Consider the following 15,332-nt stretch of genomic DNA (forward strand, 5'->3'; position numbering starts at 1 on the left):
TTGTTGCTGATGGGAATGCAAAATGGTATCAGAAGACAGTTTGGCATTTTCTTACAAAACTAAACATGCTATTACCATACAATCCAGCATAGTAATTCTTGGTATTTACCCAAAGGAGCTCAAAACTTATGTCCATGCAAAACCTGCACACAAATATTTATGGCAGTTTTATTCATAGTTGCTCAAACTTGGAATCAGCCAAGATACCCTTCAGTAGCTGGGTAGACAAATGATCTGTGGTACAACCAGACAGTGGAATATTATTATTCAGTACTAAAAAGAAATGATCTATCAAGTCACAAAAAGACATGAAGAAAACTTAAAGGCATATAACTAAGTGCTGGAAGCCAATCTAATGATGTAACATGCTACATGATTCCAACTATATGACATTCTGGAAAAGGCAAAACTATAGAGACAGTAAAAAGATCAGTGGATACCAGGGCCTCAGAGGAAGGAGTGATGAATTGGAGAGGCACAGGGGAATTTTAGGGCAGGGAAACTATTCTGTATGATACTATAATGTGGTGACATGGCATTATACATTTGTCAAAACCCATACAACGTAAGCTCAACGAGTGAATCCTAGTGTAAACTGTGGACTTGATGGTGATGTGTTGGTTCACTCATTGTAACAAATGTACTACTGTTTCAGGATGTTGGTAGTGGAGGAGGCTCTGTTTTGGGGGTTGGGGTGGGTCAGGGAAGCAGGGAGAGCAGGAGTACGTGTGAACCTTTCCATTAAATTTTGCTGTGAAGCTAAAACTGCTTTTAAAAAATAGTCTATATGGGCTTCCCTGGTGGCGCAGTGATTGAGAGTCTGCCTACCGATGCAGGAGACACGGGTTCGTGCCCCAGTCTGGGAAGATCCCACATGCCGCGGAGCGACTGGGCCCGTGAGCCACGACCCCTGAGCCTGCGTGTCCGGAGCCTGTGCTCCGCAACGGGAGAGGCCACAACAGCGAGAGGCCTGCGTACCGCAAAAAAAAAATTTTTAAGTCTATTAATTTAATAGCAAGAAAACGAAAGTGATTCTGGTAGTTCTACTCATACGATAAGAAGAATTGAAAACATATTTTAAACGGGGATTCAAAATTACCCTTCTTTGTAAATGGTGATGGTCCTCCCCCAGAACCCCACAGATGGCTTTTATGGGGTCAACTCTAAGCCAGACTTTGATTCTCCCCTTTCATCCCTTCTCTAAATTTTTAAAACATTTTCTCCCTATCTCCATATCCCTTTGTTCAATACAGCCTCTTCTCTGCCTCTCTCAGGGCACTGATACAGTGGAATGGTATGGACACACACATTACACACATGTGCACACACCGCTCACGGCCCATAGCTCTATTCCTTCGTCTTGCCTCCAGTAATGATGGTCGTGTCTTTTGGTCACTCATTCATCCACTCAGTAAGTGTTTATTTAATGCCTAACATGTGCCACGGTTCTGAGGAGAAGATAATGAGCACAGGTAAACCCGTTCCTCCAGCTCCTGGAGTTTATTACTGGAGTTCAGTGCAGGCTCGCAGGAGAGACAAACAATCAAATAATTGCACTAATGACTAAAGTCACTGCTATTCACGCATTCATTCCGGAAACATTTAGCATGCGCTGAAGAATAATGATGAAGCACATTTGGCCGTATGTCAACAAACATAAAGACAGGAGGCTGAGTGTGGTTATTATCATGTATATTCCCCTCAAAGAGTTCCATGAAACTCTTTACAATTTGCAGAATTAAACTATAGTTTGCATGTAAACAAGACCTTAATGTTTCCTGGAAGATCCCCACATTTTAAAATAACAATCTTGAAAACTGAAACCAAACATCAGTGCCTACAAATGCTGTGAATTTTAATCTATGTATCTTAAGACATTAAAAACCCACAGAGTTTAGAGGAAGATGCATCAATTAACATCTTTATTGAATATGCAAGACTGTGTCAAATCACAGATACTGTGTAGGAGGTGGTGTGAACCTGCTGTTTTAGCACTTGGGCCACATTTACGGGCCAAAAATGAGTTACATAGAGTTGTCTTGGTAAAAATGGCAATGAGAATTGTCCCTGGGAAGATATGTTAAGCTGCATAGAGCTCAGGAAAAAACGTTGACTTAAAAATATATTTCTAGCGTTACAGTTTATATACAGTGAAAGGCACCAAGTCAGAGATGTTTAGTGTGCATGTGACCAAACCCACCAGAACTTTCAGTTACATTGACTTAATCGCCACGAGTGTGTTGCCTCGTGCAACTGAAAGTACTAGGGCGTCAGATACAGCTGGGTGCAGGAACTCAGGCAGTGTCATCAGGACAGTCTGTTTCTTAGCTCTGCTTTCTTTCTTTGCTGCTCTCAGCCATCCTCTCTCATTGTGCCTCTAGAAATTCCAGGTTTCCCTTTTCCTGAGTTGAAGTCCAGACAAGATGAGAACTTTTTCTAGCAGTTCCAGCTAAAGTCAGAGGATTGCAGCTCTTTGGCTTGGATTGGGTCATAAACTCCTTTCCAAAAACCAATCACTGTGGCCAGGGGTTAGTAGAGTCAGTTCTATCCTCCCCCCCGTGCGCTGGGGAACAGGATAATCGGAGTGCTAGTACCAGAAAAGGGAGGAATGGATGCTGGACAAGAAAGTCAATAAATGTCCGCAAAAACTCAAAAGGAGGCTTGGATCTTATGTGAAATGGTGATGTGATGATGATATTAGTTAACACAATCACTACTGCTTATTAAACACCTACTGCATTCCGAGCTCTCTCTATAAACAACCCTGATCACAACACCATAAGATAGGGGTTATTATGCCCATTTTACTAACAATGACACTGAAACTCAAAAAGATTAAATGAATTGTCAAGACTGAGTAGCTAGTAAGTGGGGAAGTCAGGATTTTAACACAGGTCTATCTATCTTAGGACCCTAGCTCAGTCTGTTGTGCCTGTCCATAAGTAAGCATTTCAGGCTTCTGGTTTGATATGGAAAAATGGTGTGTGTGTGTGTGTGTGTGTGTGTGTGTGTGTGTGTGTGTGTCTGTCTGTATTGAGAATTCAGAGACAGAGGGCTAAGGAGGCAAATCATAAGGGGAAAGAAGATGCTTTCAGAGTGGGTACCCCTGACTTGGGTGGGTGTGTCCCACCAGCAGCACATTTTACGTCTCTGGAAAAGCCCAGGCCCATTTGTGGCGGAGGGACCCATCTGTGGGAGCTCTGAGAGGTGGGCAGGCAGTGTTTCCACATTACATATTTCCATGGCTTTGTTTTCCTTGTCAAGTTCCCAACAGCTGAGAAACTTATTAAGACAGAATCACGTTGCATATTCATCAGACGACTTGTTAATCATCTGCTAAGGCCCTCTGGAGAGCAGGAGTCCTGGAGCTCAAATGAAGAATAATAGGCAACGTGTCCTCACCCGCTCTTGAGTGATCTGTTATCAGCAATTATATAAAAGTTTTCGGGAAAGTGGGTTTAAAGGAGAAGGAGAGTGTTGTTGTGGCTACACTATGCTTTCTTTTTGATCATCTATTTGTTATTTTCCTCTGTTCCCACTCTACAGGTAAAGTAGGACTACACTCCAGTTTACAGAAGGGAAAACTGAGACCCACAGAGTGAATGATGGAGAGCTTCAGTGTAGGGCACGTTAGAATTCAGGTCTCTTAACCCTTCATTCAGCATCCCTAGGGGTAGGGATTGTTCATGTGTCCTTTTCTGCCAAGAAGCTGCTCATTAGAACATGTGATTCTCTAAGATGCATGCCCTTTGTCTCTTTAGTTCACCAACAAACTACAAATTCCTAGAACAGTGCCTGGGCCACAGAAGAGAGTCAAAAGTATTTGCCGAATGAATCCAAGTTCCCTAGACCTCAAGTAGGCACCTGACTTATGATAGGCAATGAACATAGTCCATTCTCAATCTGCTTTGATTCCCAGGAGGAGTGTCCTCTGTAAGGCTTCCCAAAGAGCCCCAGTGAATGTCGCTGGTTCCCACAAACCTGGTCTAATCGCACCCGCTTGTCCAAAATGCTTCTTTTGGTTTCTTGGTAGATCTCAAAATGGTGCCTCCAAATTGCGCCTCCTGTCTGCTGTGCTCTCCCCTCACCACTTATCCCAAACGATGGGCCCAGCCCCTGCCTTGATTCTTCCAAAGCACAGGTAATGCCAGACTGAGGTATTTGGTACCAAGATTTCTCTTCTGTAGAATGACTGCAGTGACGGTAGAGCCTATTTCATGGTGATTATCAGGAGGTCATGAGATAATGTGCGTGAAATATCAGGCTCCCACGGAGTAAGTCTAGTAAGAGTTAGCCATTGTCATTATCACTGAGAGGTGCTGGAACCCGACTACTGGGTTCAAGTTCCAGCTCTGCTATTTAATAACTGTGTGATCTCGGGCAAGTTGCTTAACTTGCCTCTGCCTCAGTTTCTCAACTGTAAACTAGGGATCATGATAGAATTTGCCTCATAGGGCTTCGATGAGGCTTAAATGAATCAACATCTTGTAAAGAAGAGAGAGCATTTCCTGACACATAGTCAGTGTCATAAATGTAGCAGCGGTGATATCTGGGTAAACCCAGGGCCAGATATCAGATATTGCAGCTCCTGAAGTCCTCTGCTCTCAGGGGCCCCCATTTCTCTACTCTCCTTTTATTTACCACATTCTAGGAATTCCTCACTGTGACCCTACCCAGCCTTTCACACATCCTAGGTCACCTACCAATCTCTTCAGACCTGGTCAGAGGAAGAACAAAAATGTTAGAGCCAAAATGGCTTGGCCCATGGTGAGGATGGCCTGTTACGCTCTTGACTGAAATTCTCAACATCTCAGAAGTGTATGCATTTGTCCATATATATATATATGCATTTATGTCCAGAGGCATCCAGGCTTTGCTGAGCACCCGTCCTTCTTATATGTACGCTTCCCGCCCCTTGACCTCGCGTCTGTCCTTCTGGATACAGCCCTGATCCACCTCCTTTGAGAGTTCTCTCTTTCTGTGGGGAAGCATAATAGGCTAGTGGTTAAGAGAACAGTCTTTATAGGCAGACAGCCTCAGGTGGAAGTCTTGACTCTGATTTCTACCCCAGGCCAGTTGCTTTCCCCTCTGCTCCTCAATTCCCTCACCTGTAAAGTGGGTATAACAAGAGGCACCTCATTGATTGAGATGTCTAAATAAGTTCTGTGGAAGCACATTTTTGTGAAAGGAGGTAGCAATATGGCAATTGTGTATAAAATTAACAGCCTGCGGTGATCCCTCTAGTTCTTTACTCTGATTCACTACACAATGAACAACAGATCAGTCATCCGCATACTTTATGGGATATTAAAATCACCTAGGTAGGTTTTAAGGCTCTGAGGCTCATGTAGTATGCCAGCCTAATTAAATTAGAATCTCTAGGGGTGGATATCAGTATTTTTTAAGCACACCAGTTTGGGACCAGTGCTCTAGATTGCATTCCAGTCTCGTTGCAAATGGTTTGAACCATGGAGTTCGTCCCAGCAGTGTGATCCAATGCTATTATATCTAAAGGGATCTTGCCCGTAAGTGGTGTTTTGCCTACGTGTCCTGTCAGCCCAGCCAGAGTGGAAGGGCCAAGAGAGCTGACCAGGGCACAGGCCTCCTTGTTTTTGCCATCCTCAAGCCTGGAAAGATAGGTGGCTTGAATTCAGCACGTTCTTGTTCTTGATGAATTAATTGAAATAAAAAAATAGGCGTCAGCTGGTAGGAAGGAAACCTGACAGGCCATTTCAAAGAAGTTGAAAGCGAAGGACAAGGGCTCTGAAGCCAGGCTGCATTGGCTTGAATATAACACTCACTGATTGTGTGACATTGGATAAGTTAAGCAACCTCTTTAAGTTTCAGTTTCCCCATCCATAAATGTAAGCAGATAATGAGACCTACTTCTTAGAATTGTTGTAAGAATTAAATACAATAACACGTGTGAAGTACTTAACATAATACTTGGATCAGCAGTAAGTGTTGCCTGTTACTATTATTATTATCCTGAAGACTTGTTCTAACCTGCCTCAGAGTTCAGTTATAGGCCTATGTAATAAGCTGGTGTGATCAGATCTTTATTTCTCAGTTTCCTCGGATGGGGTCTAAGACTGTAGAATTGCTTTATTTGAGATTCTGTGATGCATCAGGGTATTTTTTCGGTTTTTTGTTTATTTGGCTGGTTTTTTTTGTTTTTGTTGTTTTAAGTACTCAATATCATGCCTGACACGCATTAGGACTCAATACATGTTCAAATGAAAGAATATCCCTGTAATAGTCAGAGAAGGGACTGTGTCTATTTCAAAGGGAAATACAGATACAGACAAGACTCAAGGATGGAGAGAGGAACAGATGCCCCTGACATGTTGTCATTTAAATCATCATAGGATGCCACATGTAATTCCTGATGCTGATTTCCCACAAGTCTGCCTTACTGTTTCAGAACAATTTTTCTGGCTGTTTGTTTTTGTAAAGTCTCCCCATCTCCGCCTTTGCTGAGTCCCCATGTCATCCTCACTAATTCATTTAGTCATCAAAGTGACAATGCCTAATTATAAGCTACAGTGAAACAAGTCTAGAAAGGGCCTCTGTGGCAAGCTCCCCCCCACCTGAGAAGAGGGGCACAAGTCAGTGTGTGGCTCAGATGCTCCCTGCTTCTGGAATGCATCAGCTCAGCTACCAGGTCTACGGCCACGTCATAATGTATTTGTCTTACAGACTCTACAGGTTCTGCTTGGACTATGGGTTTGTCTATCTTTGAAAGGGAATACAAACTTTTTGGGGAGGGTACATTTATCTAATAGCTTGGGAAATCCAACTGGTATGGCCTGAAACTTGGGTAAATTGTGGGTGACAGTAGAACGGCATTACAGGAAACAGTAGATCAGGGTGGGTTTTATTTTTTTTAATTGAAGTATAGTTGATTCACAGTGTTGTAGGGTGTTTTTCAGAGACAAGGCTTTGAAGCCAGGCACGCTTGGGTTTGAATCGTGGCTCCTCTCCTCACACGATTCTGTGATCGGCAGCAGCGCTACACAAAGACCACCCTCAGTCCATAAACTGTTACCAGTCAGGGAAGAGATCAGGAGCTTGTGCCAGAATGTAAATCAGCTACATTACTAAAACACCATTAGTCTGCTGACTTTTTTTTTTTTTCCCCAAAGCCAAACTTTCTCAATGAAGGAAGCAGCAGGGTATTGATTTACATCTTAGAGTAGGTTTCTTTTTCCCTTGCTGACTGATAGCAAAGCTCACAGAGCAGCATTTTGAATAGCAGCAACCTAGGGCAAGTTACTTAACCATTCTGAGGCTCAGTTACTTCATCTGTAAAATAGGAATAATGATTCCTCCTAAGTAATAGGCCTGCTGTGAGAATGGAATGAGATACGGCATGTCCAGTGCTTAGTGGGATGCCTGGTGCATATCAGGTACTCAATAAATGAAAGCTATTATTAAGCAAGATAAGGCAGTCCTAATACTACCAGACGATGTTAATGCTGTTATCTGAAGCAACAATGAAAACAAAAACTTGTGTTCAGGAGACAAAGGGATCAATGGTTAAATAAGTTTAGAAAGCTGGTTGAGCTCTGGGGGAAAGAAGGAATTCATCCTAGATGTATGCTCTATTTCTGACTCTTTGGGACCAGAGCTATTTTATTTTTGGTTCTCCAAAGCCATTAAACACTGTGTTTAATAAATGCGTGGAAAGGCTGAAAACAGATTTTTCCTGTCCTGTCATCAGTAGACTCAAGGCTGACCCTGGCATCTTATTTCTCCTATTTCCATCCCCTGGCCCGTCTTGAGCATGAGTTATTGCCTCTTCTGGGTTACCTCCACCTGGCTTCAGCTCCACACCTCCCCTCTTAACTTTCTTCTCCCATACCTTTCTGCTTGAATCACTTTTAACAATCTGGCAGCAAGAAATCTTTACCTTAGCTACAGGCACTCTGAACATCCAAGAGAGCTTTTGGCCCTGTGACCCCAGCAAATGATTCTTTTGCGGCCAACTGACCTGGAGCAGACAGAAGTTCTCTCTGGGAAGTCACAAGTCTTTGGTGGCAGAAAGAAGTACGCACATACAGGGTAAAGTTGCCTCATGAAATCTCAAAGGGATCCGTGGAGGTAGAACTGTGTTCAAAACCAGCAACTTTCAAGCATTTTCATTCTACAGTTTCCATCATGTTTTTCCACCACAAAATGTTAGTGTTTTTTTTTTTTTTTTCTTTTAGTTAAATAATCATGCACTCGCTTTAGATTAGGTATATATTAATCTGGACTCTTGGTTAAAGGTGACAGAACTCAAATTAAAGTAGCTTGAGCAAAAAAGAGAATTTGTTGGTTTTCGTGGCTGGGAAGGATGGAGGAGAGGCTAACTTGAGGTGTGACTGAATCTGGGGACCTAAATAATAAGTATCCTCAGGGCTTCTCATCTCTCAGCTGTGTTTTTCCTTCTGCTTCCCTTTGTTGATTTCATTTTCTCCTCCTGCAGATTTATTTCCTCCCAGTAGATATAACTTGGATGACAGCAGTTCTGGGGGTCACAGCCTGAAATCCAGGGGACGGAAGGCTTCTGTGTCTAAACACCCAATTATAAAATCCCAGAGTCACCTGCCCATTCAGGATCAGAGAATTGAGATAGAATAATCACACTGGGACTGGGTCATGTGACAGCCCGGCCCATCTTCCCCATCCCCTTTACAGCCAGGATTTGGGGGAATTGTGAACTGAAGCCCCACCAGAAATACCTGGAGTCAGGGAATGTCCAGGTCTTCAAAGGAAGGAAGAGACTGTTAGAAATGAAGGAGGGAAGAGATGTCAGGCTGATTTACAGAACACATGTGTGTTACAGAATTCAGCGGGAGGGCAAAGCTTAAGACAAAGACATAATAGAACTTCAAACAAAAATGAGGGAGCAAGTTTAGGCCTTATTAAGGTCACTCAAATTACTCAATATAAGCTAAATACCTTGTCTGTCTAAGGAATTGACTGGTCTTGCTGATGGAAACCACTGTTTAAGTCACCTTGATCTAGAGAGGAACCAAATTTCCCACATTTTCAACACAAGCCTGCATATTCTCATCACTAACTAGGCCTCGCTGATGAACCCAACTCTCATCTCTCTCTGTCATTTCTCTTAATAAAATGTCTGCCACATGATACATGTTTAATGTATATTGGTTATTTCTGTCATTTCGACTTAGGTTATTACAAGAACAGTCTCATTAAATATTTATAATAACTATATATATATATATTTATATAATAATCTTATGTTATAATTGCTCCTAGTCTCACACGAGGAAACGGAAGCTCAGAGACTTTGTGATCATAAGATCATATCACAAATGATGGCAGGGCTGGTATTATCCAGGTTTGTCAGACTCCAAAGCCAGAGCTCTTAATCTCTACATAATGAATTTGATCTTCGGTAGTCGGCATATAAGAGGAGAAAATTGTCTTTCTTGACCTAACTCTAGTTCCAGGTCCAGAACAGTAATTTGTACCACCCCAGCCTTTAGGCACTGTGTCATCATAACTACAAAGCGTTCATTATACAAGCACCCTTTATTTAATTTTTAAGACTATTGAGTAGAAGATTCTGTCTTGATATTCCGATTCAGTAACATACAACAAAGTCTCCCCACAGACATTTCTTGCTTAAATACAGATGCCACAGCCGATTTAATTTGAACTGCAGAAACACAATAGGGCTAGTTTTCCGCAGTTCCATTTGGTTCTTTATCGGTATCTTTTGTTAATAGTCATCTCCTCCTGTGTTGTGGATAATTTCAGCATTACTGAAGCTCCAGGTTATCTCATTTCTGTTGTTTCTGTTTCCCCGTGCTTGTTCATTTTCTACCACCTGCCAAGATGTTCTTCTTCATTTTGTATGTGTCAGCAGCTTGAGAGCCTTGAAAGATGTAATCAAGATTTTTAAAGAAAAACTAAATACCAAATTCTCTCTGGTTAAGGCAGTGACAGTGATTTTTCTTCCCCTGCTTACTTCACTCTTAGGTCCTCACTGACCCGCGTCTATATTTGGAAATGGCATTACCACTTCTAAGAGAAAGCAGATTGTCTACTGAAAAATCTTGGATCAGATGCACACATTAAATATATTACAATTTTATATGTCAATGATATTTCAATAAAGTTGAAAAAAAAATCTTTGGATCAGAGAAATCCATTGGAGCCAGGATTCCCCATTCTGGGTCCCTTCTTTGGAACTTCGTGGTTCTCTTCCCTCCTCCCTGAGTCCTTCTTGTCTTTTCCCCTGACTCCTCTAGTCTCTGTCATTTCTCAGGTTTTTGTGTGATGTATTAGGATGTTTCAGCTGCAAGTGACAGCTTACATTGTAAGGACATGTGTCTCACATGTCAAGAAATCTCCACATCGGTCAGTTCCAGGTGGGTTAATTTAGCAGCTCAGGTCACTTCCCTCTTTTGTTCTGTTCCCCTTAGCAGGTATCTTGGTTCTTAGGCTTGTCCTCTTGTTGTTGCAATTGACTTTGAGTCCCAGGTGCTACATGATACAATCTGGCTAACAGAAAGAGACATGTTTGTGTCTCACTCTCCTGTCATCATTGAGGGATGCTTACCCAGAAGCCCTCAGCTCTCACTTCAATGGGAGGAGCTACAGCAGGCCCATGCCCTAACCTTGCAGTTTTAGACTAATAAGGATTTATGTTCTGTGGCAGGGAAGAGGCCCTGAACATCTAACCACGTGGGGTGAGAAGAACAAAAAAGTCTGGGTTCTATCACTAAAAGAACTGCGATACAGAAGGTAGAGTCTGTCTCACTCTCTTGGGCAGACTTTAGGTGTGGTTAATGATCTTGGCTGTAACTAGCAGGACAATGACTCCTAGTTATTTATCTTTAGCCTGGGTTTCTTCTGAGAATCAGAGTGAAAACTCCAAATATCTGCTTAGCACTTGCATTTAGATATATAGATCTTCCTTTTGGATAACCTACAAACTTCCAGTCATATACAACATAGATCCCGCAAGCTCTTGCCTCGAAAAGATCCCATGACTTTTCAGTTTGCCTCTTTCATTTTTAGGACTTTGTCCAGGCTGAAACCCTAAGCAGAGGTTAGTTAAATGAACATAGGTCATGCCCGTGAATCTTATTCCATGCATGCTATGGGCACCTTTTATGGGGGCACTGTTTTTGTCTTATGCCTTGTATGAGCAGAACACCTCAGTGAAAGATCAGGGAAATACAGAAGTCCTTACTTTGCATGGTAATGTGGGACTGTAAAACTGGTCATGCAAACTGAATCCACACAAAATGGTCTTGATAATCTACGTGATAATTTACTATTGTTCTATGACCTTTAAGAATTTCCTTCAAAACATTAAAAGCTCTCTTACTGTTACTTATGAAAGTATAGGGATATGGGAAAAATAGAACTAATATTCACTTAATACAGTGTTACTTAAAACATCAGAAACATCAAGAATAAAAATGTTTTGCTTCTTATAAAAAAAAAGTTATAAATAGTAGTTTGAACAGTGCCTGCCTTCTTCTCATCATATAACTAATAATACTGCCTGCGTCAACATCTTTTCTGTGCCTTGTCAAATTGTCTTGCTTCTTTCTAAGTTTGGAGTAGCTTCTGACATTTTATCCATTGCACTTTAAAGGTTGTGAAACAGCGCTAGGAGTTCTTTTCAAGTGAAGGTTGTTTTTTTCTTTTAATATATAGATGTTTTCATTTATTGTATACATATTAGGTACACAGCTTAAAAGGAATAAAAATCCTACTCTGTAGAACATAAGACAATAAATAGAGCAAAGATTGGCACTATTATACAAATGGAATTAATGAACATAAATAAGAGTAAGTATGTGATTTTCAACCACATTCATATTACGCAGTTTTAAAACTACCTAATCTTTTACAATGACTAAATCCTTAATTGAAACTGTAGCGTTGGTAAAGGATGTATGCCATTTAAGTATTAGTTCAGAGACTTACGAAACAATTTTACTGGTGGTATTTATGTGTGGGAAGCAGAGACCTACTTACTGTGTATGACTATCATGTTTTTGGAAACATGAAGTTTTTATATTACAAGGAAGAAATCAATTTTAAGTGTTTGTTATTTTAGAAATACTACCTAAACTAGGATGACATTTATGAAATATTATATATTCCTTCCCTAACTCCCTATTAGTCTATAAACTATATCAAACAAAGTGATGGAAGTTAAAATTTTTAGCATTTTAGAGAGTCAAGTTAGAAAAGGAACTAAAGAAAAGAACTCAGTTTTAAATTTCTGAATGCCCACTAGGCACCTTTTCTTGCTTCTCACAAAGTATCTTCTCTTAGAAATGGAGTATTTAGTTAACTATCCCTCTTGGGGACCTCGGCTACAATAAAAAAGAAAGCAGCCAAGAGACCACAGATGCAGACTCTCTGGCATTGCTGGAGAGTGACAATGAAGAACCAGGGGCAGAGTCCCAGGAACACAGGAGACCACAGCCGTCTGGGCTACTAGAATTCGGTGACAAAGCAAGCTAACTCTGTCTTGACAAAATTTATCTGTCTTAGAGGAGAAGTCAGTCTATTGAGATCGACAAGGTAGGATTAGCTCTCCAACGCACAGAAGGCAACACCTGCTGTAGAGTGGACATTATTAAGTGCTGACTGCCGTCAATACTTAGGTACTTGGCAACTCCTGACCTAAGGGACATGCAAAGCGACAACCAACCAACCAACCAACTCAGAATAATACAACCCCACTCCTTTCAGAGCTTCACTTCTCTTCTTCTGTCTTGTCAGTCTCCGAGCACATGCGTCACAGGGCTGCGCTGGGGCAGCACACAGAAGCGTCAGTTTCACTTTCCAGCTCTGTTAACTGTTCCGGTGAAGACACGCAAGGATAATGGTCTTTTAACATATCTGGCAATTTAGAAGTCTTCCCTTGAAGACATCGAAGACGTCTAACTGGTGTGAGAAACTTTAGCTCTTTAAATGCAGAATTTGTTTAGTCAAACTGCATCTTCTTTTTCACACTTTGCAAGTATGGAGTAGTAGACACATTATATTTAATTAAGCAACCCACCCTAATTCTGTATTGGGGGTTTTAACATCACTGGTTGGATCTTTTGTTTTGTTATCTTGCTCTTTTTTCACAACCTTGAATTTGTAAGATGCTTATTTTCTATTTCCGGTTTTTCTGACCCCAGATTAACCCTTATATCATCAATGGTGGCTTCTTGGATTTGTTCCTTGGTTGCACAAGACTCCTCAATATTTTCTCCAAATTTAACTTTTTCTTGACTCTTCATTGTCAGAATGTCAACAATTGTATGTCGCATCTCTTCAATAGGCTGAGCTCCTGCCAGAATGGCCTTCTCATAGATTGCAATAATATTTTCAACAGGACTCGTAAGTGGTTCAATACGAGCAAGGCATATCCAATGTTTAACAAGTTTTTGGGCATCTGGGATATTTTTTATCAGGTCATTCAGTGTAACCAATACTTCTTCTTTTGGACATCCCTCATTAATCAGGTTTAGGCATTCAGAAAATGTCTTGTTTACTTTTTCAGCGAACAATCGTTCGTCTTCTTCTGCCATGGTAATCCAGAAGGACACAACTGGTTTTTCATTTTGTGCTTCGGGCTCAGGCTGGGTAACCACTGAGCTAGGAGGCCTTTTCATCACTCTTCCTTTGCTAGCTTTCCACTCACTCAGACGAGCCTTCCTCTCCTCCGCAGTTTCTCTGTGCTGAGTCCATCTACTGTCAATAGCTGCTTTCACCATGGTATGTCTGCACTGGTCAATGCTTTTTGACTTTTCTCTCAGTTTAGTATTAGAAGACGAAGCAGGCCTGGCTACCATTTCAGATGTCATGCTTCTTGATAGTGTCTTATTTCTTTCTATGTCCTGAGAATAACTGGTTTTGATAATAGATGAAAATGTATTTAACTGTAATAATTCTTTCTCTCGAGGTCCTTTCCAAACTGTAACACTGGCAGACGTCCTACTGATGCCTTGTTTCATGGCGTCCTGGTTATTACTGTGGTGACTTCTAATAGAGGGTGGCACAAGTTGACTCTGAGATGTAGTGCCCACAAATTTAGTGGCAGTCGTCGTATGTGAGGCTCTATCACTTTTCACTGTTACACTGCTGGTGTCTACAGGCTGAGACTTTGTGGCTTTAAGGACAGTAGCTGAAAGTTTCTTCATGGTTGCAGAGCTCATCGTTGACTTGTAGAGGTTTTCTAAAGGAATTAATCTTAGACTGAACAATTTGGCCACGATAAGATCCAAGCACAGGTTTCTTGGGCATGTTAGCACCTTGCTTTGGTTTTTCTGTAGTCATTTGTTTCTATTTACTGTTTTTAAGGTGAAATGATTGGCTTAACGTCATATGTTGACTTTGGGGGGTCATCTTTAATTGGTAACACAAGCAGAGTTTGATTATTATCCTCACAATTAGGTGTATCCATTGCTGTAGTTGAATTGGTTAATTCATTAGAAGGTTTTAAAGGAATACAGTTCTCTCCCACTGTTATATTATTCTTGATCCCAGTAGGCCTACCAACATTCTCTTAAGGCAAAAATGGCTGATAAAGTTTCAGAGTTTTTGTCTCTTCTTGGATGTGGCCATCAGAGGTCTTCACTCTTTTGTCTCTACCAGTGGATAATATCTGATTTTCCTGTGTGTATGCAAAAAAAGTTTTTCATTTTAACAGATGCTCCTTGAGTTTTTGTCTTCTTTGCTCTCTGAACGTGGACTGGGCCGTCTGACTCAGGGGCAGCTGCAGGTCCGGGGGCACGGCTGGGGTGCTCTTTGCAGCTCCGGGCATGGGGACACGTCTCCAGCTCGACCGCCACAGACACCCTCAAGCCGGCGCCGCCACACACTCTCAAGTGAAGGTTTTGAAGGTACCCATTTCTTTGGGATATTATCCTCGCTTTCCTCATTCATGTGGCTAAGTCACCTTCACTAAGTTCCTCTGGCTGCCTATCTAGAGGTGCTGCAGTAGCGGCAGTCAGCATTCCACTGTCAGCTAGTACCGCGCCATTTACATTGGACTTGAATTTTGCTCCTGGTGTTTCCACTTGTTATTTCTTTGCTGCGCCTTCCTTTGGGTTGGCCGACTTCCTCTTTTGAGTATCCATTTTTGCCACACGTCCCATGGGTTTATCACCAAGAGACAAGGAGGCGACACCACTCCAGGGTTTGCTGGCTGTGAGTGAACTGAATTAAGTGTGCAGTGACCAATCACTGCCAGCCTTTGAAAGATGTGAGTCGATTGGCCACTGACCTTGGGACATATCTGTTATTGACTGATGAGCAGGTGGCAGAGTTTCTACTTTATTCAATTTCTCACA

General features: G+C 41.7%; 1 pseudogene; it reads right to left on the minus strand.

Annotated features, from left to right (window-relative positions):
• Nucleotides 1–12,742: 12,742 nt before the first annotated feature.
• Nucleotides 12,743–14,921, minus strand: LOC131749869 (cytoskeleton-associated protein 2 pseudogene; annotated as a pseudogene).
• Between the last annotated feature and the right edge of the window lie 411 nt (nt 14,922–15,332).

Source organism: Kogia breviceps, chromosome 2 (assembly GCF_026419965.1).
Source record: "Kogia breviceps isolate mKogBre1 chromosome 2, mKogBre1 haplotype 1, whole genome shotgun sequence".
In the NCBI taxonomy this organism is placed as follows: domain Eukaryota; kingdom Metazoa; phylum Chordata; class Mammalia; order Artiodactyla; family Physeteridae; genus Kogia; species Kogia breviceps.